Source organism: Carcharodon carcharias, chromosome 2 (assembly GCF_017639515.1).
Source record: "Carcharodon carcharias isolate sCarCar2 chromosome 2, sCarCar2.pri, whole genome shotgun sequence".
NCBI lineage: Eukaryota > Metazoa > Chordata > Chondrichthyes > Lamniformes > Lamnidae > Carcharodon > Carcharodon carcharias.
In genome coordinates this window covers 25206826-25233783 of record NC_054468.1, presented here as the reverse complement: position 1 = coordinate 25233783, position 26958 = coordinate 25206826, and the positions used below count along the sequence as shown (strand labels likewise).

The 26958-nt window shown below is 41.5% G+C and overlaps 1 protein-coding gene across 2 annotated transcripts in view; it reads right to left on the bottom strand.

Moving 5' to 3' along the window:
- Window positions 1-26958, bottom strand: part of LOC121268984 (sodium/hydrogen exchanger 9-like) — a 368207-nt gene that overhangs the window by 22057 nt on the left and 319192 nt on the right. The window contains exon 15 of one of the 2 annotated variants that reach the window (XM_041173310.1): window positions 18620-18656. The exons of the other annotated variant lie outside the window; for it this stretch is intronic. The gene's annotated coding sequence lies outside the window, so the exon portion shown is untranslated. Of the gene's footprint in view, window positions 1-18619; window positions 18657-26958 lie in introns of those variants that run through there. 2 annotated transcript variants of the gene reach the window in all.

Genomic DNA, 26958 nt, shown 5'->3' with positions numbered 1-26958 from the left:
CAAGGCTGCAGGAAATAGAAGCCCACTTAAGCCACTGTTAATGCAGCTGTATAGCAAGAGGTGCATTGAGAGAGTCCCAAGGTGACAGGCTCTTTGATTTCTTTTCTTCTTCTTTGTAAAGAAATGCTCAGTATTGCCAAGGCAGCACTGGCGAGATTAACAATTTGTCCCATGGGGAATTCTAATAGCAAGCTCATGTTTTACCAATTTTGCTGCACTGATTCCTGAGCACATTAAACTCTTGTGATTGAATGGAAATGCAGCTGGCTGTTTCACACTCTCACATCATCAGGCTTTAATGTAGAACTGGAAGCCAATCTGGTTTATGGACTTAATCCTAGGCCAAATTATCATTCTAATGGAATTCCCGAGGAAACTAAGACTTCATATAAAATAAATTGATAATACTTCACACATTTTCCCAACTTCTCTAATTGTCCTAAAGTGCTCAGGTGGAAGTGGAGACACATGGGCACATGTCTCTGTTTCTGAACCTGAAGCTCTCTGATCATTTGATCTGAGCACATAAAGAAAAACTGGGTGGGGAGGAGTGCATCAGATTAGTTTAAATGGGCATAAATTCAGGTAACAGATAAGGAGTATCCAGGTTGCCCCATTAGGACGCTATGCTCCTCCGTGCCCAACCTTACAACAGTTACTGAGCCCAGCTGCAAGAACCGAGATACCAATCCCACTCTGATCTCTCTGCTTCCACATGTATCATTACCATAAGGAGTACGAGTGTGACAATGAAAGAAGGCAAGAGAGCAAAAATATAACAAATGAGATTTGAAAACTGCATTTGTATTTATATCAAAAATGCATTTAATGAGGCAAAGAATGAAATAAGATTAATGTCTCATGGCTGAATTGAGAAATAAGATCCTAACTTAAAATAAAATTAAGGAGATTATACTATTTAAAATTATTAGATTTGACATTTAAGTTAATGAATTGTCTGTAAATTTAAAAATGAGATCTGTTTTTAAAGGAACCTTAATTTTGTTGGAGAAGAAATGAGAGGCAAACTTCCTAGCCCAATAATAGGGTGGTAGGATTACATTAAAAAATGTGATACAGTAGCTTGACCCACTAAAACCTTAATGCATGGCCCTGATCTTGGCCACAACACTGTGCTGAATGGCTGAGTGAAGCTGGAAACTTCCCCCACTCTTCCCTCCACAAAAGGCAGGCAAAAGCGGAAGCAAGTTCATTACTAAGCTGTGCCCATGCACCCACTGACAAAGAGGAAAGAGGAAGATCTATGCTGTGAGGATGTTTCATTTTGTGGGGTAATATAGAACTAGGGCACACAGTTTAAATATAGGGGTTTCCCATTTACGACAAAGAGGAGGAATTTCTTCTCTGAGGCTGGTTAGCGTTTGGACAGCAGTGGAGGCTGGGTCATTGAGTATATTCAAGGCTGAGTTAGACAGATTTATGATTGACAAGGGAGTCAAGGGTTATGTGGGGTTGGGGTGGGGAAGGGGCAGCAGGCAAGAAATGGAGTCAAGACCACAAACAGATCAGCCATGATCTTATTGAATGGCGGAGCAGGCTCGAGGGGCCGAATGGCCTACTCCTGCTCTTATGATCTTATGCACTCCACTTGATTTTTCCTTGCACTGATCTCCGTAGAATCCATTCTATTAATTGAGTGGCTGTATTTTCAATCTGTAAGATTGGTGTTGATTTTAATCAAAAACCTAAAAAAGGGAATGTGTGTGTGGAGGCGGAAGTGAGCACAATTCTTAATGAATACTCTGCATCTGTCTTCACACCAGTGGGAAGCGGTGCAGACATTGTAGTTGAGGAGTAGTGTGAAATTTTGGATAAACATAGCGAGCAAGGAAATATTAATGGGTTCAGCATCTTTGAAAGTAAAACTGTTGCCAACCCTGCTTAAATGTATCCCAGGCTGCTAACAGAAGTGAGAGAGAAAACAGCCCTGACCATAATTTTTAAATCCTCTTCAGATACAGGCATGGTGCTGTCACACACAAGCGCACCAGCTTTTTAACTGTATTCTGCAAAGGGAAAAACTATGATTTGCACACAGAGTCCATGATCTTTCTATCTCAGACTATTTACACATTCTGAAATAGAAATCAACAGGAGATGGATTTCGGATGTCGGCTGAGATGTGCAAATCAGTCTTTTAACTCCACAACCACAGGAGATTAAAGTTGTGTTTTGCATCTTTCCTATCTCCCTTCCGAGTGCCTCTGTTTGAAGAAAGCCATGACACCCTTCAGGTGCGATATTCCATGTCCTCTCAGAACCAGTTGGTCAAGTATAATCCACACAGGAATTTTCCAGAAAATGGTCACTTTACATTACCAGCCATCTTTTGCTCAGTGTCTTTACTTGTATTTCTTCCAAAAAAAAACACAGGTCATCCTTGAACAATTTAGATTGCTTGTAGGTACCACTACTCCACTGTCGTAACAGGATGCAGAGCAGATTTACTAGGATGTTGCTAGATATGGAGAACTTTAACTACAAGGAAAGTTTTGATATGTTGCTTTCTTTGGAATAGAGGAGGCTGAGGGGAGATTTTAATTGAGGTGTGTAAAATTATCACTGGTCTAGACAGAGTGAGTTGAAAGGAACCTATTTTCCTCAGCAGAGGTCGATGACCAGAGGACATAAATTTAAAGGATAATTTGTAGAAGGTGAGAAATAAAACTCACTGTCACAAAAGGTAGTAGAGGCAGAAATTCTCATCGCCTTTAGAAATTACTTGGATGTGCACTTGAAGTACCATAAACCAGGCAATATGTTAACCACGTTTGATCATCCAATTAATCCATAACCTCAGTCAGTTGCTAATGAAGCTGCGAAGACACAACTAGTATTTAAAAATCCATGCAAATAGAATTATTTGTCTGTCTTGTATGGAATAGATCATTTCTTTGTACAAGTGCACATACCTGTGGCCATAAAATGTAAGCCACAGGGCTATGGACCAAGAGTTGAAAAGTAGGATTAGGCCAGACAACTCTTGGCTGGCAAAGACATGATGGGTTGAATGATCTCCTTCTGTGCTGTAAATTTTCTATGCTTCTACCTCTCAGCTACAGATGGCACATAGCTGCAGAGAGAGGACAAAACACTTCAAACCAAAGAACTGTACTCAAAAAAAAAATCAAATTTCTAAAGAGCTGTATTCTTCTTTTGTAAATAGGAAACAGGAGCTTATTGCATGGTTTGGAAAAGAATTGAGGTGCTAGCAAAATTTCTACCTGCTGAGAAATGGAAATCTACTTTTGCCTGAATTTCTGCCAGTGTTTTGAACGCAGCTTACTGACTTGCTACAATTTGAAAATCAAGTCCATTGAATCACAAGGCAAAAAAAGCATGTGTAAGCTTTTCAGTGGCAGGAGAGCTGAGATAGTCAACCCCCTTTGATCTCTGCAAGGGGCCAAGTAACCTGTGCCAATACTATTTTGCACAGCCAACTTTTTGTTCTTAAAGGCAGACTTCCCTCTTAAAGGAAGCGGCACTGAAATACAGGGGGCTGCTGAATGCTATTGGTGCAATTGTAAACAAGGAAACTGGAGCACCAGGACAGAGGGAGTGTTCCAGGGTCACTACTGTGGCACTGGAGGCCTTAGTGTTGGGAGGAGAGGTGCCATGGCTCTACGAGCAACCAGGAGACACTCAAGGACACCCCTCCGAAGCCAAGGGGAACAGATGGTCAGGAAGGTCAATTTCCAGCATCTGGCTCCAAGGACCTGGCAACAAGTCTCATAAGAAGCCTAATGGCTTTTCACAGATGGTCAAGGCCAGTGAATGCACCTTCACATGACCTCCTACCCATCTCTCCATCAGCCTCACATGCTGCTCAGTGCACCACACTACACATCCAGCACTCACCACAGCATCAATCTGTGGCACTCAGGATTCGGGCCTAACATCCAGATACCTTATCTCAGCCCCACCTCTTGTTGCCTCAATAAACCTCAAGCTATTCAACTATGGGCAGGCACATCACCCAAACACAATGCTACATAACCACTGAAATTCTGCCCTCTCTCTTGTCGGTTAAGGTAGCACACAATAGGAAGCAGCAGAGCAGAAACTGGAGGGGAACAAGGATGCCTGAGTCTTCTGAGACCTAGGAAGGAAATAGCTGTCAGCATCATGGGCTATGTCACTATGTGACATAGCCCATGCATCTTGCATCATTTAGAATTTTGCGGATGATGGTATGTTCCTTCTAAACTCCGAGCACCCACTCATCCTGCTATTTGACATGATGAACAAGCTGTAAATATTATGACCACAGACCTCTTGCTTCCCACTTGACTAGCCTTCTCTCACACCAATCTTCCCCCATTTGATTTTCAAACACCCAAGAACTGCTGCCTGCCCAGTCGAGGTAGCTTCAGCATGGGGAAAGAGAAACAGCACAGCACTGAAGTAGCCTTTTGATCTGACACTTGCAGCCTCCAGACTAGATTCTTGCACTGCACATACCTTGGAGGCTAGTATAGAGTGCGATCAGCACAGGGTGAATCATCTGGGCTCAAGGTATTTGCAGCCACGCCAGGGGTAAAGAATAGCTTATGGAGGGTGAGATCACAGGCAGGTTCTGCTACAGGAAGCTCTGATGAGGACTTTGATGGGGTGGCCTACAGGAGAATGCTGATGGGCATACACACAGACACTGGGTGCATTGGCTAGCCTGCCTGACAGCCTCCTGTCTGGCTCCAAGTTGGCAGGGGAAATTGCGCACAACTTCCTCTTTCCACAATCTCTGCTCTATCTCTCACGTGTGTTGCAATCCAGGGGAAGTGCTACCGCCGTGCTGTGTCCATTACATCCTTTGTGTGGACAGGTCACTAAATCCTGTAAGGATGGACCAACATTCCCTGCCAAATCCAAGAACTCGCAATGTCTCCAAAAACACTGCACAGTGCTTCCAGAGACCTTGCAACAGCAGCAGTTATTCAAAACTATTTTACTCTTTTAAATACTGTTAAAGGTGGTGGCAGGTACCCCTTACAGCCGAATGCTTGATCTTTGGTGACTGAGAAGAGAATTTGCGGGATGGTGATCCAAAGTTGGAAAGCGGGCATCACACCAATTTTAGCAGGGCCGTGAAATGCCGTAATAGGATTGGTTCAGTTGCTTCCGGTGCATTGCAGGGGATCCCTGTGGACATGGTATACCACATGAGCTGCACCAGAAGTGGCTGGTGGCGCATCCTGAATTCGGCTTACATAGCGCCACAACAGATTCAAATTTCATGGCCTAACTGCCAAGAGGAAGAAGAAAATCTCAGTGAGGAAGTCAGTGTGGGACTTGGGAACAATGCTGAATAAGAACAGGGGGAATGAAATACGATAAATTGCTCAAAGGAGGAAGTGGCGCCAGAGAACCAGCGAGAGGGGCCAAAATGTGACTTGCTGGTAAGGGCCAGTCATCAGTACAGTGCTTTGGGCTGTGCTTGTGGTGGAACAGATAGCTAGTAAGGAGGCTTAAGTAAGGGGAAAGGAGATGCTAACCCCATTCCCCCACCCCAACGAGCCATGTTTTAGTCAATGCCTGGGTGTTAATGTATACGTTCACAATGAGGTAACTGATGGCAAGAGTTTAGTTTGCCAGTGTGCAAAATTAGTAGAAAGCAGTATGGAAAGGAATGGTAATGGTTAAATTGTCCAACTGTTAGAGGGAGCTAGGACAGTGAGGGAGATTTTGGGAGGAGATAGCAAATGTTAATAGATGCTATCTTTTAAAGTTGTCAACTGACCCCCAATTAATTATCTCTCTGGAACTTCAGTCCACGGTATTATTATAAAATGTAAGAGCTGAAAATGCAATATCCACATATTAGAGTTGTATTCATACTTATTAGAATTTACAAAACATGATGCACAATGGGTCTAAGCCAGAATTTATGCTCCACATAAGCCTTCACCCATCTTAATTCATCTTACCTTATCAATATATCTTCCTATTCCTTTCCCTTTCTTGCTCATTTACTTATCTACTTTCTCCTTAAGATAATTTTACATAAGATAATGTAAAATGCACCACAACAGTGGAGTCAGCTGATGGGTCAGGTTTTTGTTCTACCAGATGGAATATTTGGGTCACTCTCAGCTCTGTCCAGATCTTTGTTCTTTTCTCTCCGGTGGGCAGATCTGAGCGTTGCACATCGAGTCATCACATTTTTGAACTCTGTTTATTTAATTGCCCATTCAATGTAGGTCAGTTGTATGCTCCTGTAGTTTTCACATGTTCTTGAAGTCTCTGAAACTTTGCTGACTGCTTTGGACCCAATTCACAAATAGTTTTCATTTAGGCTTTTTCCGTCTGGAAGTAAGTCCTTCCATCCTGCAAGCTGTTTAACAGTTACTTTAAGTTGAAAGTTTACGTTTCCACCATCTGTCTGCGGTTAAGACCACTTCCCATGTCAGGAATGGGAAACAATTCATTCATGTGAGTCAAGTGGCCATTTTCAGTCTTTAAGCCAATTCACTTTAAAATGAAAGGTCTGAATTTTTCTCTTGAATACTACCTGTTTTCAAATGGTACCAAGGTGCATGTTATTAAGAGATACCTTCCACTGAATCTTCGCCACCATAAACGACTGCCTTGCTCCCACCCAACTTGGCTGAGGTCACAGTGATGGCCCACACAGTGGGAAGCAGCTTGCTTCAACAACCAAATTTCTTTCCTTCCCATATCACCTCTACCTCTTGGGACCAATGGTCTTTTGTAGAGGTGGTCAGAATATTATAGAAGCTGGAATAGGACAGTGAGCACGATTACAGCTCCCCTCAAGTACTTCCTGTTGCTGGTGTTCATCTGCTGCTCTCCTACTCCTCCTTGATCATATGATTAACTTGAAGCAAGGCTTTATCTTGAAACATCTGTCGTTTAATTAAGCATGTTGTCTGCTCCTTTAAGCTTTCAGTTTTACACTGGGCTATTCATTCAATGTTGGGTTCTGTTTTCATGACAGTTGTCAGCTCAGACAGCAATGGTCAACCTATCTTGTGCACCAAGTTTTCAGAGGATTAATATTTGTTGCACTCTTACTGTTGACAGATTAAAAAGTACACTGCAGCAGATTACCCCGTAGATAAGTAAGAACATATCAGCAGATCTCCATTCTTGCACATGGTGAGTCAGAGGGCAAATGGTTTTATAACAATGGGCATGTTATTACCAAAATATGATGGAGAAAAATTTATAGAAGTAAGTATAACTTGTACAGGAAATAAGCTATGCACAAGACCTTTGGTATATAACTGTGTAAATAAACCCTACTCACAAAACTGTGTGGAATAAAATGAGAGGACTTCTGCACCTTTACCATTGTTTCCCCATCAGTGAGGCAAAACCCCTTCCTTTTATATTCTTAATCAAGGTTTCAAGCTTGGTAGCATTCCCAACTCTGAGTCAGAAGTTTGTGGCTTCAAGTCCCACTTTAGAGAGCTGAGCTCATAGTCCAAGCTAATGCCCCAGTGGAATGCTAAGGGAGAGCTGGACAATTGGAAGTGTGTCTTTCAGATGTTAAACGGAGACCCTGACTGCATTTCCAGATGGACGTAAAAGATCCTATGGTGCTACCTAGGAGAACAGCAGGGGAGTTCTCCCCAGTGCCTTGGTCAACTTATCCCTCAAGCAACATCACCAGAACTAGGTTATCCAGTAATTTATCTCATCACTATGGGCAGAATTTTGCCCTTGATGGGCGGGTGGGCCCCACCGCCATTTTAAGTGAGCGGGCCAATTAAGTGCCACCCAGCGGGTTGCCCGATGGGAAGCACTATGTGCTTCCTGTGCAGGGGGTGGGGGGGTGCGCTCAAGTGCTGTCTCAGGGAGATCACTGACAGTGCTTCAAAGTTTAAAAATAGAATAGTGAAAAAAATTATTAACATGTCCCCCTCATGTGACAATGTCACACGAGATGGGACATGTAAATAAATATGACTTAAACTTTTTAAGAACAGACATGAAACCTCATCCCGCCAGTGGATGAGGTTTCATGTTTTTTCAGAAGCCCGCAGGGGCTCCTGGCCTGCCCACCAGTCTTAAGGTTGGACGGGCAGGGCCTTTAATTGTCTTAATTATCCCGTCAATGGCCTCAATTGGCCATGGACAGGTCAGTGGGTGGACAGCTGATTTGGCTGTCTGCCCGCCTTCTGAATATTTAAATGGTGTGGGATGACGTCGGGAGCTCTGACCAACGTCATCCCGTGTCATTTTCGCAACAGTGAACGGGCCCCGCCCCCAACTTGCCAACGGAAAAATTCTGGCCTATATATGGGAAATGCTATGTACAATTTTATTGACATTTTTCCTATATTTCCAGGTAATTTATCTCAAAAGTATTTTATAGACTAGGAAGCATTTTGGGATGTCCTTTGTTCACGAGAGGTGCATTACAAATACAAATTCATAGGCTGGAATTTTATGCCCTGTGGGCAGGGTGGGGGTGATATAAAATTGGGTGGCATGCCATGGGGGGGCACCATTCTGCCCAGCCCCCCTTAATGGATGCAGGAAAATGTCTATCTAACAGCGTATGTCAAGAGATGCACTGCTCCAGCAAGATTCGGCCCAACATGTTTGTAAGGTCACCTGTCTGTGGTATGCATCTTGGAAAAGTCCATAAGTGAAATGGTGGTGGGAGGGAGGGCATCAGAAGTATGGCTACTTTAACTTCCAAACTGCCCCATTCCCACTGGGCAGGCAGGATTAAGATTGGGGCTCATATCTCAGTACAGTTGCCAGCACACTTATTTGACTTTGTACAATGTCTGCAGAACATTAAAAACATGGCAGCTAGTTAATTAGATCAGGCTGCTTGGAGTGCCAACTCATTGTCACCTGTCACACACAAATCTCTCAAATTCATCTTGCTTATCTCTCCACTTGAGAAATAGGAATGGTCCTTTTTAAGGGTATCATCCCTCAGCAATTTGTTTCGCTGCATGTTCCAACATTTTATTTGATTTTGTAGCTGCTGCTGTATGCTGGAACAATATTATTAATGTTTGATCAATTATTACACCAAAGTATTTTTCTTTACAATTCTATCCTTAGTTTGTAAATACGTTTTTCAATTTATTATGTTTTTTTTTGTTTCTTCAAAATGAAACTTCACTTGCTACACATTCACCCAATTGTTAAGTCTTTGTGGATCTCTGTTAATCATATCCTTTTTGTCTAATGATTTTGCTTGCGTCTACACCCGAGTATCACATTCTACTTTTAAACTTTCATGTTCCCATCTACAATATCATTAAAAATCTTATATCTAGCTAGTAACACACCAAGTCTTCATGAATGCCAGTAACATGTACAACAAAATATTATTAGTTACACTTTTCTGATTAACTTGGAAAAAAACCTGTTTAGCCAACCATATTGATTTCCTTACATAGATAACAAATAAAAGCCCCACCAAAGCCACAAATAAGAAAACTGCTGAAAATCAACTAATGAAGTCCCCAGTTCAATCATTTTGGCTTTCATCTTTCTTCCAAACTTAAGCCAATTTGGACAGCTAAAAGTAACAATAATGTAACAGATATTAAAAATTATTCACTCTGGATCTGATCGTCTCAGAAAACCAGTCAATTAATATTGGACCTGTCTTCAAGATGTTTTGATGCACAGATCTATTCCTCTTTCTGGGGCTTGAGACTCAAGCTCTGTTTTAAAGCAAGTGTGGAATTTTTCACAAGGACTTTGGATTCTGAGATAAAAACAGCAAATGCTGGAAAAGCTCAGCAGGACCATTCCAACCTTGGATTCTGAAGACTGGCAGCTCCTATTAACAAATGCTTTTGTGTGTGACAGCAATGCCACATGGAGTTCATAGAATTATACATAGAAATGTAGGAACAAAATTAAGCCATTCAGTCCCTCAAGCCTGTTCTGTCATTCAATGAGATTGTGGCTGATCTATATGCTAATTTCATCTATCCATTGTGGCCAGCAAAAATCTATTGATCTTAGTTTTAAAATTATTGACTGAGCTAATATCTCCTGGTTTTTGTGAGAGGGACATCAATATTTCCACTAGCTTTAGCATGAAAAGGTTTTCCTAACACTTCTCCTGAATGGTCTGCCTCTGATTTTAATGTTATGTTTTCTCCTCCTAAACTCCTTACCAGGGAAAACGTTTCTCTCTGTGATTAAGAGGGATAGTAACAGCATGGATACAAAATTGACCGAGTGACAGGAAACAAAGAGCAGTGGTGAAAGGTTGTTTTTCAGACTGGGAGACGGTTTATAGTGGCGTTCCCCAGAAGTCAGTGCTAGGACCCCAGCTTTTCTTGATGTACATTAATGACCTAGACTTGGTTGTACAAGGCACAATTTCAAAATTTGCTAATGACAAAATTTGGAATTATTGTGAACAAGGAGGAAGATGGTGGCAAACTTCAAGAGGGTATAGATAGATTGGTGGAATGGGCAGACAAGTGATAGATGAAATATAATGTAAAGTAGTGTGTAGTGATTTAATTTGGTAGGAAGAACAAGGAGAAGATGTATAAAGTAAAGGTTTCTATTCTAAAGGAAGTGCAGAAGCAGAGGGGCCTTCAATTCATTGAAGGTGGCAGAGTGGGTTGAGAAGGTGAATAATAAAGCATATGCCACCCTGGGCTTTATAAATAGGTGCACAAAAATACAAAAGAAATGAAGCTATGATAAACCTATACAAAATCTGGTTCAACGAGTTTTGTGTACAGTTCTGGGCACCACACTTCAGGAAGGATGTGAAGGCATCAGAGAGAGTGCGGAAAAGATTCATGGGAATGCTTCCAGGGATGAGGAACTTCAGTTACATAGATAGTTAGGAGAAGATGGTACTGTTTTCCCTGGAGAAGAGAAGGTTGAGAGGAGGTTTGATAGAAGTATTCAAAATCATGAGGTGTCTAGACTGGGTAGATAGGGAAAAACTGTTTCCACTGGTGGAAGGATCGAGAATGAGAAGGCACAGATTTAAGGTAATTAACAAAAGAAGCAATGGCAACATGAGGGGAACACCTTTTCATGCAGCAAATGGTTAAGATCTGGAATGCACTGCCTGAAAGTGTTGTGGAGGCAGGTTCAATGGAGGCATTCAAGAGAAAATTGGATTATTATCTAAAAAGGAAGAATGTGCAGGGTTACAAGAAGAAGGCGGGGGAATGGTACTAAGTCAATTGTTCATTTTGAGGGATGGTGGAGACACAATGGGCTGAATGGCCTCCTACTGTGCTGTAACAATTCTGTGATTCTGAAAGCCTCTGCACAGATCCTTTTAGACCAGCACTAGTCACTTCCTTCCAACTCAAGTATATACCCATTATCCCTCCTTGATGCTTTTTACAAACTAACCAATCTCATATCCAGGTCAATAATTTCTCTTTACCTCTATGAGCTTTGACCCTATCTAACAGTATTTTATGTGGAATCTTACTGAATGCTTTCTGGAACTTCATATAAACTACACTCATTGATATTCCCCTAGTATTGTATTTTAGTTATGCCTCCAAAAAATTTAATTTGTTCTGTTAGACGTGACCTTTACAAATCCACACTGGCTCTCTCTAATCAGTTTAAATTAAATTAAAGTGCTTAGTCACTGTGCTCTTAATTCTAGATGTCAATAACTTTCCCATAACAGATGTTGCAATAACAAGACTATAATTTCCTTGTTTATCTCTCTCACCTTTCTTAAAAAATAGAGTTACAATTATAATCCTCCAAACTAAATTCTAATTCTTGAATCAAGAGAATTTTGGAATATTGTGGCTGAAATATCTATAACTTTATCACCTACTTCCTTTAAAACCTTACTCTTGGAAATCTGTCAGTCTTTAGTTCCATTGAGAGTGTTCCAGCCCTTGATTCATTATTAGTTAGCCTAGAATTCAAGATGTTTATCCTTCCTTTCTACAGTGAAGACTACCACAAAGTAATTATCTGACAAGTCTGCAATTTCCTTTTTTCATTTGCAATATTACCACATTTGTTTTTAAATGATCCACTTTATCTTTGGCAACCCTTTTTCTTCTGATATAATCATAAAATCTTTCCATGTTGATCTTGATTTCCTACACAAGAACAGCTCAGAAGGAGGCCAATCAGCTTATTGTGTCTGTGCTGACTCTTTGAACGAGCGAACCAATGAGGCTTACTTCTCTGCTCTTGCCTCATAGTCCTACAATGTTTTTCTTTTCTTTTCAACTATAGGTCTGATTCACTTTTGAAAGCTACCACTGAATTTGCTTCTAGCACTATTTTAGGCAGTGCATAACAATTTTCTGCACCTCCCCCTCTGTTTGTTTGGCAAATTACTTTAAATCTGTGCCCTATTGTAGTTTTCTCTCTGCTGCTCTGGGGCCAGGAGTACATGGAGTGCATAAGGGCAACCCATGTCACATCAGAACCATTAATTTAAAACTATCAGCCTTAAGCAACACAAACAAACAAAATAATTTAAGCGCTAAAAAACCGCGGATGCTGGAAATCCAAAACAAAAACAAAAATACCCGGAAAAACTCAGCAGCATCTGCGGAGGGGAACACAGTTAACGTTTTGAGTCCGTATGACTCTTCAACAGAACTAAGTAAAAATAGAAAAGAGGTGAAATATAAGCTGCTTTAATGGGAGGTGGTGGGGAGGCGGCGGGTGGGACAGGTAGAGCTGGATAGAGGGCCAGTGATATTTGGAGATAGCCAAAAGATGTCATAGACAAAAGGACAAAGAGGTGTTGAAGGTAGTGATATTATCTAAGGAATGTGCTAATTAAGGATAGAAAGCAGGACAAACAAGGTACAGATAAACAAAAACAGAATTACCTGGAAAAACTCAGCAGGTCTGGCAGCATCGGCGGAGAAGAAAAGAGTTGACATTTCGTGTCCTCATGACCCTTCACAGGTACAAATAGCCCTAGTGGGGGTGGGGTGGGGTGAAGGAATGAACAAAATAGTTTACTCACTTTAAGTATAAAGTATTAAATGGAGAGGCAGTGGTGTAGTGGTAATGTCACTAGACTAGTAATCCAGAGGCCCAGGCTAATGGTCGTTCAAATCCCACCACAGCAGCTGATGGAATTTAAATGCAATTAATAAATCTGGAACTGAAAGCGAGTCTCAGTAACGTGACCATGAAGCCATTGTTGATAGTTGTAAAAAGCCACTCAACTGTATCAAACTGCGACAAAGCCTTTCTAACAGCACTGTGGGTGTACCTATACCACATGGACTGCAGTGGTTCAAGAAGGTGGCTCACCAGCTGCAATTAGGGATGGGCAATAAAAAATTTAAACTAGAGGCATTTGCTTTTGTTAAACTGAGGAATGGTTTACACCAGAGCCAGAACAAGATACCCATGAAGGATTTGATGCTAAATGCAGGCACTTTGATTACAGTCACACCTTGATCATAGCCTGTGGCCAACTATTCATAATGTGAGTCATTGGAGACTTGACTGTGGGAATACACTGCCTGCTACCAATGGCAGCTTTGAAAATAAGTGAAACAGATGAAAATAAACAACCACTTGAATCAATTAAATCCTACAAGTTCACCATATTGTACAATACTTCTTGACTGAAAATAAAAGGTTTTGCAGATAAATGACCAACTTTATTTGTGCTTTAAGGAAGTTTAGTGAACATTATTACAAGTAGTGCAATAGCAAGGCCCTGCATCTTTCAACATCAGTATGATATGCAATATTTTTACTTTGCACCTGTTGTGTGATATATAGATTTATAGATATATAAAAGTGTATTCCTTCAGTAAATCTACATGCTGGGTAGACCATTGTCATGTTAGGTTGAGCAGGACTTCAGTAAACAGGAAAAATGCACTCTAGGCCTTGGATGATCCAAGATGAAGACCTCAGTTGATCTACCAGTGTAAATTATGTTGAAACCAACAGAGGTCCCTGACAGGCTTTATCCTGTCATCAACATAACTGAATTAGTATTATTGACGTGGTTTGTTAAGCTAAGCTATAAACCAACAAATTATTTCCATCTTTATCACAAGAGTTTACCAATTTCACATCTTGTAAAATGCTTTGTGAAAGTCAAAACACAGAACAGTGAGCAGATGATTATCGTCCAGCAGTTCTGCTGCACCATTATATAAATTCAACACATTTGTTAGGCATCACCTGTCTTTCATAAATCTGTGCTGGTGTCAATATTCTTGCCTTTACTTTTGTTTAACCTGTTTGAATTGCTTCCATCATAATGGAATCCAATTTGCTTCTTGCTGTAGATAGTGAATGCATAACATTCTCTGAATAATGCAACAGACCTGGTTTTCTTTTAAACGGCAATCTCTAACATTCATTCTGTATTTAATGAGCTGCAAAAAATTCCATCTATAACTCCCACTCTCATTTTCTTAAGTATTTTTGGATTCACTCCATATAGCTCTGCTACCTTATGAATATTCTCGTATTGCAGAATTTTTAAATGGTCATTTCATTACTAGTTTCTATTTTCTTCACAGGTTAAGATTTGACTTCAGCTATTAGAAAAGACACAGCAATTGCTTCTACAGCAAGACTGTTGTAGGAAAAAGTAAAATGTCTGTTAGTTTGATTTTCCTCTCTCACTACCTCACTTTTAATACCTTTAGGGCTCATTAATGTTTAATCAGGTTAATTTTATGCACTGCGTAGTAATGCATGTGCTACCTCATCAAGTCTGGTTAAACCTTCAATACAAAATGAGTTTAAACCTCTGGTTGGTATCTCCTCTGGTCCTCAACCTGGAATTCTGTTCAACCATAATTGCATTCTGAACTGTTGACCAATGAACAATGAACAATTTAGCTTTTAAAAGAGATTAGCTGATGAGGAACATTTATTTGTAAACATCTGTGTTCTATGGTTGATTCCCTAGTCTCAGGCTACCTGCTTTTAAAGCAGGAGGGATTAAAAATTAGGAGAAGTCCTGCATGGAATTAGGCTCGCCTTTATAAAAATGCACAATTGGTCAGGGACTCCAAGAATCTATGCCAAATACTTATTAAATTGGTCAATGCCAGATTTGTCTCGTACTTAAAGAGCAGCTGGTGTGAGAGCCAGAGGGTCAATACAGATTGCCTCTCCCGCTGCTGAGCCCTGGTTAAGGTACTCGGACTCTGTATCAATGAAGTACAAAAGACTGTTTCTAATGAATAGGAACAGGTTCATGCGATATTTAGGGATTTACTAATACTAGTGGTTTTGTGTGTCAGTTGAGAATATAAGATATTCACTGTACAGAAAAAGATGGTTATCCAGATCAAGAATGTGAATGAGTAAGCTGTTGTGAGACATATTCTAAAGGTTATCATTATCTTCCTATTACTCATGTTACAAAGCTAAACAACCTCACCTGACAGATTTTTCCCCTGAAGGACAACTAATATTGCACAACTTAGTAAACCAGATAAATAACTCCAACCCATTTTTACAGAGACCATGTATTGTTAATCAAATAGACCAGATGGAGTCATATTATTGAAAGATTCTTTCATATTCTGGAGAAGGGAATCGGTGGAAAAGAGTAGTTAGAATATTGGACTCACGACCATCAGGAGCAGATGGGACAATTAGTGGCGATGCATCTTAAGAGGAAAATAGATATAGATATGAGGGAGAAAGGATCGGAAGGGAATACATTAGGGTTAGATGAAGAAGGGTGGGAGGTGGCTTGTGTGGAGCATAAACAGTGGCATGGACCAGCTGGGCCAAATGGCCTGTTTCTGCACTGTACATTCTATGCAGTTCTCAGAATCACAGAATTGTTACAGTGCAGAAGGGGCCATTTGGCCCATTGTGTCTGCACCGGCTCTCCAAATGAGCATTATGACTCAGTGCCATTCTCCTGCCTTTCCCCCGTAACCTTGCACATCATTTAAATAGAAACAATCATCTAATGCCCTCTTGAATACCTTGATTGAACCTGCCTCTGCTGCACTTCCAGGCAGTGCATTCCAGACCCAAACTACTCGCTGTGTGAAAAAGTTTTTTCTCACATCACATTTGCTTCTTTTACAAATCACTTCAAATCTATGCTATCTCATTCCTGATCATTTTCCAAGCAGGAACAGTTTCTCCCTTTCTATTCTGTCCAGCTCCTTCATGATTTTGAACACCTCTATCAAATCTCCTCTCCAAGGAGAGCAGACCCAACTTCTCCAATCTAACTTCATAACTGAAGTTTCTCATCCCTGGTACTATTCTTATAAACCGCTTCTACACTCCCTCCAATGTGTTTACATCCTTCCTAAATGTGGCGGCCAGAACTGTACACAATACTCCAGCTGAGGTCCTATACAAGTTCAGCATAACCTCCTTGCTCTTGTACTCTACACCCCTATTAATAAAGCTCAGGATACAGTATGCTTTATTAACTGCTCTCTCCACCTGTCCTGCCACCTTCAATGTTTTGTACACATATACACCCAGGCCCCTCTGTTCTTACACACCCTTTAGAGTTGTACCCCTTATTTTATATTGCCTATGTTCTTCCTGCCAAAATGAATTGCCTCACACTTCTCTGCATTGAACTTCATCTGCCACCTATCTGCCCACTCCACCACCTTGTCAATGTCTTTTTGAAGTTCTACACTGTCTGCCTCACAGTTTATAATGCTTCCAAGTTTTGTATCATCTGCAAACTTTAAATTTGTCCCCTGCACATCAAGGTCTAGATCATTAACATATATCAGGGAAAGCAAAGGTCCCAATGCCAACCCCTGGGGAACTCCACGACAAACCTTCCTCCAGTCCGAAAAATATCCATTAACCATTACTCACCGTTTCCTATTTCTCAGTCAATTTTGCATCTGCATTGCTACTGTCCCTTTTATTTCATCAAAATCAGTTGAAAGCATTGATCATGGAATCTTGGAATAGTAGGGTACAGGAGGCCATTCAGCCCATTGAGTCAGCACTAGCATTTTCGAAGGTCAATCCAGTTAATCCCACTCCCTGGCTCTTTCCCCATATCCCTGCAAATTTTTCTCCTTTAATTATTTATCAAATTCCTATTTGTAAGGTAACTATTGAATCTGTTTCCATCACCCTATCATGCAGTGCATTCCACATCCTAACCACTCAACTGTATAAAGAAGTCACTTCTTTTGTCAATCTATGTTCTCTGGCTCCAACCCCTCAGCTGATTGACAGGCTTAGCTTCCAATGGGGCATGGAGAACTCTGGAGCAGTTGACTGATTCCAAGTCATCTCTTTATATACTTTGTCCTGTTAATATTCACTGCAAGACTAGGCAGGTCTGATCCACAACTCAGGGAGTGCGATGGAGGGTGGGGGGTGTGGTGGGGAGAGGGGAGGGGGGTTATGTCTGATTCTGGGGTGGGTCAGATGTCTGACCTCAGCAAGAGGGGTCCAATCCCTGACTCCAGGGTGGGGTATGATCTTTGGCCAAGGGGCTAGTCCAATCCCACACTCCTATGGGGAACTGAACCTTGACCCCGGCCTACGCTGTATCACCTTTAGAGAGCATGTTAAAGACAAGCAACCAACCACTGCAGTTACCTATCTACTGACATATTTGAGACTCTTTATTTACAGAGAAAAACTTTATGAATAAGTGCTCAATTTGATGTTAATGAAATATTATTTCAAACGCACAGTTCAAACCAGTTCAAGAGCAATTAGGGATGGGCAACAAACGCTGGCCTTGCCAGTGACATCCATATCTTGTGAAAGAATAAAAAATCAGCAGCTTCCTATACTTGGGTTCGATCTCATTTTCTTTTGTTGTTTTGTGTTAATAATGTGTCTCCCAGGAGATTGAATGAATGATGGACAAATAATGGATTATTAATACCTGGGAGTGGTTAGAAAGAGCATAATTGATGTTTTGGAGTGCTTACATGGAAAGTAATGGATATTTGAAAGTGACTGATGGGAAATTAGGATTCACAAAATATTACAGGCCAAAAAGCAAACCATAAGTGATTTATTATTATTATATGGTCCCCAGCGTTATGTAACTGGTTTGAACTGATTCCAAGGTGTCTCTTCATACACTGTGTCCTGTTAACATTGACAATGTGGGTAGAATGGGGACAGTAGTTCTCAATACTGATGCTAATTATGTACCTACCATGGGTATGTGATGACATTCGCAGGGATTCGAATGCCACTGCTATAGGCCAGTCAAGGGATAAGCTGTCGATATTTGCTTGGAAATTCAATGCAACATATCCATCAAAGTTCTTAACATAGATAATAGCACATTATTAGTAGGATAGGTTATCAGTGACATTTTAAGCCACTCTTTTCTCCAGTTCCCTCCATTCCCCCTCCCCTTCCTTCCTGACAGACAGCTGAGGAATACAGTAAGCATCTGACCATTTTGAATAACCATTTTTCGCTACATTGCTGCACTGACTCACAGAGGTAAAGAAAATAATCACCTTTAGTTATTGAATAGTGTTGTAAGGACAACTAGCAAAAAAAAAAATGCTGAAATTCTCAGCAACCTGCCATAAAACTGAAGGTTTTCATTGTTGCTGAGAACCTTTCAAAAGTTCCTTATTGCAATGTGATAACATTTGTTCTTATTTATCTGGTAAGTAGAGGAACCAAATGATAATTGGTGGCTGGTGGTTCAGTTGCACAAATCTTCTGAGTTCAGCTAGTTGCTTCGGGAGAAAACTCTAGAGAAAACAAAAAAGGAGGGAATAAAAATTGCATGACAAATTGGACACCTCTTAATGCCCTGTTCCAAAGCTGTGTACCAGGCTTTTCTACTGTATTTGTTGCTCCCAATGCAGTCTCCTCTGCACTGGGGAGACTGGGTGACCGCTTTGCAGAACACTTTCACTCAGCAAGCATGACCTAGATCGTCCTGTCGCTTTCCATTTCAACACACCATCTTGCTCTCATTCCCACGTCGGTCCTTAGCCTACTATGTTCCAGTGGAGCCCAATGCAAACTGGAGGAAAACCACCTCATCTTCCGATTAGACACTTTACAGCCTTGAGGAGTTCAACAGCTTCAGACCATGCTTGACCAATAAAATGCTCATCTCAATAAGATGATCATGAAACTACTAAATTGTTGGAAAAATCTGTCCAATTCCCTAATGCTCTTCAGGGGAGGAAATCTGCCATCCTTACCTGACCTGGCCTACACATCCCTTTCCAATCCACAGAAATGTGGTTGACTCTTAACTGCCTTCTGAAATAGTCTAGCAAGTCATTCAGTTGTAGGCAGCTCAAGTGCAATTAGGGATAGACAATAAATACTGACAATGCCAGCGATGCACACATCCCAAGAATGAATTAAAAAAGGACAATATTCAGTGCTAGTATGCTAGTAAATTGATAGAGAATAGTTGGGAAATGGAAATAACACCAGGACAGAAAAAAGATTTTCTTTTTATAAGGTCAAGACATATTGTTGGGCAGAGAACAGAAGAGAACACAGTGATTGATGCCAACATGGATTCCCAAAGTGGAAACGTGTCCAGCACTTACATCATTCATTTTGATGAGCACACACACAAAAATTTGCCAAAGGAATGTGCATCCTGCAGGATGTGGGAAGTCATGCAGGCACAAAGTGCCCTCGCTGACTACATCTGCAGGAAGTGTCACCAGCTGCAGAAGTTTGAGCTCCGGGTTGCAGAATTTGAGCAGCAGCTGGAATCACTCTGGTACATCAGCAAGGTTGAGGATTATGTGGATAGCACATTTAGAGAGGTGGTCATACCGCAGCTAAGAAATACACAGGCAGAGAGAGAATGAGTGACCGCCAGAGTATCTAAGAGAAACAGGCAGGTAGTGCAGGAATTCCTTAAGGTTATCTTGCTAACAGCTTTTCCATTTTGGGTACTGGTGAGCAAGATGGTTCCTCAGAGGACTGTAGCAAGAGCCAAGTTCGTGGCACAGCTACATAGGAGGGCAAGTGGGACAGTGGAAGTGCTATAGTGGTAGGGGATTCCATATTTAGAGGAGTAGATAGGTGTTTCTGCAGCTGTAGATGTGACTCCAGAATGATACGTTGCCTCCCTGGTGCTAGGGTCAAGGATGTCACAGAGCGGCTGCAGCACATTCTTTTGGGCAATGGTGAGCAGCCAGACATCATGGTCCACATTGGGACCAATGACATAGGCAGGAAAAGGGAAGAGGCCCTGAAAGCAGATTTTAGGGAGTTAGGAAAGAAATTGAAAAGCAGGACCTCAAGAGCAGTGATCTCAGGATTACTCCCAGTGCCACATGCTAGTGAGCATAGGAATAGGAAGATTGAGCAGTTCAATACATGGTTGGAGAAACAGAGTAGGAGGGAGGGATTTAGATTTCTGAGACACTGGGACTGCTTCTGGGGCAGGTGGGTCCTGTACAAGAGTACAGGTTACACCTTAACAGGACTGGGACTAATGTCCAGGTGGGGAGGTTTGCTACTGCAGTTGGGGAGGGTTTAAACTGGATTGGTGGGGGATGGGAACCTGAGGGGAAATTCAGAGGGGAGAGGAGAGAAACTGGCAGTGGGAAGTCGAGAAGTACTAACTGATAAGGAGAATATATCAGACAGTAGTACCAAGGTAAATAGAATACTTGGAGAGTTTGAACTTGGAGAACTAGAGTAGGCTATAGTAAATTATTAGATGGGGTCAGAGCAAGGGGGAAAGTTAAAAAGCTTAAATCAGGATTAATGTGCATGTATGTGAATGCACGGAGTGTACTTAATAAGATTGATGAACTACAGGCACAGGCTGACAAATGGAATTACGGGCAGGATTTATAGTTCTGCGGGCGTGTGCTATCAGCAGGCCTGGGAGCAGCCGGGAATGGACCGCCAACCTCAATCAGCCCCCGACCGCGATCTCACGCTGATTGGCCAATTAACAGCCAAGCCAGCGTGAAAGGCACGCTGAAATACTCAGCACTGCCGGGGTGGGGGACAGGAGGCGGCGCTGACATAAGCGTGAGCGAGTGCGGATTGAAAGCTCCCTGAAGGCAGAGAGCTGCCTCAGGGAGTTGAAGAATTTAAAAGCCATGAATAAAGATTTAAAATACAAAAAAAAATGTCCACGCAGCAGGCTATCTTTACTTAAAATTAATGAGGTATCAGGACCGGATGAGATGCATCCGAGGATATTGAGGGAGGTGAGAGCGGAAATTTCAGAGGCATTGGTGATAATCTTCCAGTCTTTTTTAGACACAGGGGAGGTGCCTGAAGACTGGGAAATTGTGAATGTTACACCCTTGTTCAAAAAGGGGTGCAAGGATAATACCAGCAACTACAGGCCAATCAGTTTGACTTCAGTGGTAGGGAAACTTCTGGAAACTATAGTTCGGGACAAAATCAATAGTCACTTAGACAGAGGTGGGATGATTAAGGAAAGTCAGCAATGATTTATTAAGGGAAAATCATGTTTAACTAACTTGCTGGAGTTTTTTGAGGAGCTAACAAAGAAAGCTGATAAGGGCAATGTCGTTGATGTGGTGAATATGGATTTTCAAAAGGCATTTGATACAGTGCCACACAACAGACTTGTGAGCAAAATTTTAGCTCATGGGATAAAAGGGAAAGTAGACACTTGGTTAAGAAATTGGCTGAGTGACAGGAAACAGAGAGTAGTGATAAATGGTTGTTTTTCAGTTTGGAGGAAGGTCTGTAGTGGAATTCCCCAGGGGGCCCTTGCTCTTGTTGATATATATTAATGACTTAGACTGTGGTGTGCAGGGCATGATTTCAAAATTTGTGGATGATATGAAGATTGGAAGCATTGTTAACTGTGATAAGGATAGTCTTGAACTTCAGAAGGACATAGACATTTTGGTGGGTTGGGCAGACAAATTGCAAATGAAGTTCAATGCAGAAAAGTGTGAGGTGATTCATTTTGGCAAGAAAAATGTGGAGAGACAGTATTAAATAAAGGTAGAAACTCTAAAGAAGGTGCAGGGACAAAGGGACCTTAGTACATATGTACACAGATCATTGAAGATGGCAGGGCCTGTTGAGGGAGCAGTTAATAAAGGATATAGTATCCTAAGTTTTATTAATAGGGACATTGAGTACAAGAGTAAGAAGGTCATGTTAAACTTGTATAAGACACCAGTTAGGCATCATCTAGAGTAATGCGTCCAGTTCTGGGCGCCATACTTGAGGAAGGATGTGAATGCTTTGGAGAGAATACAGAGGAGATTCACAAGAATGATTCCAGGAATAAAGAACTGTTGCTATGAGGATAAATTGGACAGGTTGGAACTGTTTTCCTTGGAGAAAAGAAGGCTGAGAGGAGGCTTGATAGAGGTATTCAAGTTCCTGAGGGGTATGGACAGGGTAAATAGTGACAAACTGCTCCCACGCAAGAGTACATCAAGAACTAGAGGGCACAGATTCAAAAATAATGCGCAAAAGGAGTAGAAGTGACGTGAGGAAAAGATTTTTCAATCAGAGGGTGGTTGGAGTCTGGAATGAACTTCCTGAAAGGGTGGTGGAGGCAGGTTTGATTGATGTATTCAAAGGGAATTGGATTTCTATTTGAAAAGAATGAATGTGCAGGGTTATGGGGATAAGGCAGGGGATTAGGCAGAATGCTCTTTCAGTGAGCCAGTGCAGACTCGATGGGCCGAATGGCCTCCTTCTGCACTGTAAAGATTCTGTGATGTTTGACAATCCATTAATGATCTCTTCTGTGAATCGGAATGGAAAGGCCTCTGTGGTCAAAGCTGTGACTATGTGTGTATGAGTTTATGTTCTTCTGCACTACCAATTGATGGTTCTATCTACTATTCCTGGGTGTTGTTTTGGGGGTGGTAATAGTGGGGTGGGGGTTGGGGCTGGGGTGGGGGGGGGATGGTAGGGGAGTTGTCATTCTCATGCTAGTTTTTTTGCTACAGTACAATGAAGGTATCTTATTTTGATTTTTGTAGCTTTCCAGCTGTAACTGAAGAGTGTCACTGTTCTCATCCTGCAAATTACATGGACTGAAGGGTAATTCTCAAAAAAAATATGACTGTCAAGAATCAACTCACACATTGTAATTTCATGCCTGAACTAGTCAAAATAGACTTGGATTTTCAACTTTTGCTTAAACGACAGTAATTCACAGGAGCTTGTAGCAACCAACTTATTTTAAAATGCTGTTATGCCTGGACAAGTTGTAAACTGTTAAGTGTGAATTTGATTGTGCTGCTCAGGGAACGCCTCTGACACATAACATTCTGAGGTTGCATTGCCAAATGTGCAGTACTTCTTTCCGTTCAAACTCTGCCAAACTCTCAAGATTTTATAGTTACTAATAAGCAGGAAGGTGAAAAAAATCAATAAGCAGTCTGATTTTAAACATCTAACCACTAGGGTTCAAACAATACGGTAGACAATATGGTACTGCAATTCCGGAATGAGGTGTGCAGTGCAAGCAGTGACTTAGCTCCCACATGGTGTGAGACTTGCTTTTTGGGTCATTTTGGTGAAGTTACAATGCATCAAGGGCAAAGTGGGAAAGCTGATTCTTTCAATAAGATCCATTGAATGTTCAAGTGCAGGAGCTGGATCAATGGAGGGTTGAGGCTGTCTAGCTTGGCACGCTCAAGGTGCTTGAACAGAGGCAGAGGAGGTAAATGAATGGTGTCTCCCTGATCCACCGGATCTGGATACAAATATTATCTTTATTTTAGTGAAATAGTTGGGCCAAAAGAGCGATCAGTGCAAAAGTTATTGTTGAGACCTTTGCATAGTTTATGGATATTGGGCATAGCATGCATGGTACAAACCAAAGTTGGCAGTTATAGAAACCTCATAGAAGTAACCATGCAAAGTATCCAAATGAGCTTTGCCCTTTTTCTGCAAACAATCGGCAAATGAGCTACAGGACAATTTTAACACAGCATACAAAGTGCTTGCACTGTGACATCTCAATACTGAAAGACCTGTTCTGTGTGTGTCTGTCACCAGTACCTGAGAGAGTGCAGGCCAGTTCAAAGAGAGAAAGACTCCGATGACAAGGCTGGCTGTCTGTCTGAATGTTCTGCCAATTGCTAATATTTGGATGTCTTGCCTGTTTCCGGGAAAAATCTTCCTGCAACCAACACAATTGTTTGACACAAAGTCCTCAAATGATAGTCCCAAAAATTAAAATAATAGGGCACTTCTATATTTATGGAGCTACACTCAGTAAAGTAAGGTTCCCCTGATTGTGATCAGTTGATTTTCAATGGTCCGTGTCCTTGTCGAAAGATGCTGAAAATGCCAAGTATTATGCTAATAGAGCAAATCCTAGCTGGTCATGTGTACCAAAAAGAGTGAGTAAACCTAATTTTTATTGGAGCAAAACTCTGAGGCAAAATTTTATTTTGTTTTTTTTTAAAGCCACCTTTGTGTGGCTCATTCATATGAGGCATATCTCTGGACAGTAAACAAACAAAAATAACTATCTTGGTTAAAAACAAAAAACTGCGGATGCTGGAAATCCAAAACAAAAACAGAAACACCTGGAAAAACTCAGCAGGTCTGGCAGCATCGGCAGAGAAGAGCAAAGCTGACGTTTCGAGTCCTCATGACCCTTGTTCTGTTGAAGGGTCATGAGGACTCGAAACGTCAGCTTTGCTCTTCTCTGCCGATGCTGCCAGACCTGCTGAGTTTTTCCAGGTGTTTCTGTTTTTGTTTTTAACTATCTTGGTTAACACTTATTTTTGGTGTACTATTTAAACATTTAAACTTTAAAGGTACCAGAAGTATTGCAATTTGTTTTATATCTTAATATCTGCAGCTTTGATGTGGGCTCTGACGCATAGAAGGATTTTGAGTGAGAGCTTGTTTGCACAGCTGGAGTGAACTGTTGACTTTGTTTGATTGACATCTTTATGTGGTTATAATAAGTTACTTTTTCTGTGATCTCGTTTTTAAATGTCTCAATGTTTATTTACACAAAATTAAGAAGTGTTAAAGCTTCTGACATTGATACTTTAATGGTCTGTTTGATTGACACTTTTATCGGGTTGTAGGAAACCAGTATTTTTTTTTCAAAGAATTATGAATGGATGTTTTTTTCCATCAGCAGTTTCGTGGATGCCATTGTTCCCTAAGGGTCATTGGTTCTGTACATAATGGCCCAGGTCTTCGAGCAGCAGCAATGTTAGTTGGATTGCCATTGTGCTTAAAAATTCCCCAGGCTCAACACTGCTGCACATTTCTTTCAAGGTCTTCTGAACTCAGCTTTCGTCCATCGGGGAGCTTAGTCAGAGTGGAGTAGAGTCAGGGGAAGATAGGACACTCCCCCATTTTACGGAACTAGCTGCCGTACGTTAAGTTTAAAGGTCTGGTCTGAGTACTAAGAATAGATGAGTGGATGAAGGGGTGCATGAATGAGTAGGTGGGTGAAGTGGTAAAGCGGGTAGTCTGGTCGGGGTGTGCTCGGGTTGGGGGTTAGTCGGATGATCAGGAGGGTAGTCGAGTTGGGTCAGGAGCATAGTCAGGCAGATGGGTAGTCAGGTTGGATCAGGGGAGGTGGCCCAATATATACCGGGTGAATAGGCATGGATGGGCCATGAGTTGGCATGAGAGATATTAGGGCCATTGAGGTGGGTGGGGTGGGCTGCAGCTAGCACTGAGTTAGCATGAGGGTATGCAGATGGCATGGGGAGTGGGTTGGGGGATGGTAGGATGTGAGGGTCAGGGCCAGAGCGAAGATCTCAACATTTGGGGGCCTTTCTACCAAGGTGGGTGTGATAAGTTGGGAAATTTCCCAACTCGAGCTGCCCAACTCAGTCGCGAAAATATTGGCCAAGCACTTTCCCTAAACTAAGATGTGTACGGCTTTCCTTAAGGCCCTTAACTTATAAAGGGTCAAATATTTTACATTAACATCGATACTCTTTGCCTAAGAGAAGAATAACAACATCTGGAAGATCTCATCTCACTGCCAACTCAACTTCATATCTATTCTCCTACCAATAATATTCCACAAATATAGTGTTTCATTTGCAGTTCCAAAATCAGATGTGCTTCCCAGTTTTGCTGCCATATAACAGAACCAGGGAATGACTTAGCACAGAAACAGGCCACTTGATCTGGATTGACCCTCTTTTTGTCAGTATCGCCCAGTCCAATCCCCTGTCCTGCTTACTCCCAGCCCCCCTTTAATAGACTTCTTCCTCAAGTAACTATCTAAAGCCATTTTTGAAGTATTGATGGTCTCTGCTTTGATTGAATACAAATTTTTCAGTAAAAACTTAAATCTCCTTCCAGTAATGGTATCGTGTTATCTTTTTGTAATTTACAAAAAATATCCCGCTCCGAGTTTATGACCAGATGCTATATGCATAGCAGCTGGCAGTGCCCCAGGGTGGGCATCATGTGTGGTGTAGGCAGAACATAAAGAGGGAAAGAGAGAAAAATAAAGACATGAATGTTGCAAATGCAAAATAAACAGTGAACTGCTCTTCAGTTTCTTTGTAGCTGTTTTCTGGGTGTCTGAAACGACATTACACATCCACCTTATTTCTTTTCCTGCTATTTAAAAATCACACTATTGTGCTTAGCTCTTAAAGGGGCTGCTGCTCACCATTAAGGGGTGTAGCATTTTTTATATGGCAAAAATAACTGTCGTCAGTGCAATAATTAACGATTACTTCCTCCACAGGTTGTATAAATGCCTTGGGGAAATGCAGGACTGTTGGCAATACTAACCCATTCTCCGAGGGTGACTTTGTGGTCTTGCTGCAGGAGCTATAAGCAAAAGAAAGCAGCATTCTTTGACGCAGAAGGGCACGCCTCTGTGGAAGGAAAGGTGTAAGCTATGTCTATAGAAATAGCGCAAATGAGGAAGATGTTTAATGGTGTTGGGAAGAGCAGCACTTTTGCAGACATTATGGTGTTTGGTACAGTGGTGTTGTTATTATAATCCCGGACTAGCCACCAAGAAACAGGAGGTCAAATCTTGCAGTGGCAAACTTTGAAACTGAATTCAATAAATCTGATCATTTGAGAGTCAGAAAAAAAAAAATG